Source organism: Rhagoletis pomonella, unplaced genomic scaffold (genome assembly GCF_013731165.1).
Source record: "Rhagoletis pomonella isolate Grant_MI unplaced genomic scaffold, Rhpom_1.0 Rhpom_scaffold_00002, whole genome shotgun sequence".
In the NCBI taxonomy this organism is placed as follows: domain Eukaryota; kingdom Metazoa; phylum Arthropoda; class Insecta; order Diptera; family Tephritidae; genus Rhagoletis; species Rhagoletis pomonella.
The window spans coordinates 82,230,371-82,230,573 of NW_023458556.1; positions in this window are offsets into that span (position 1 = coordinate 82,230,371).

Here is a 203-nt window from a genome sequence, read left to right on the forward strand (position 1 = left end):
GTGAGAAAATACCCACTGATACCTCATAAGTCTATATCGGTAAAGTTTTGAAGCAGTTATTCAAGTTTTTCTTACACAAATCTTTGAAAAAAGTTAAAAAACAGCATCAAAAATCTCATTATTATGATTCCGTTGATACAATTTTTTAATATTTTTATGTAGATTTTTTAAGCTTAAACTGTTTTGTCATCTGAGAGGATCCT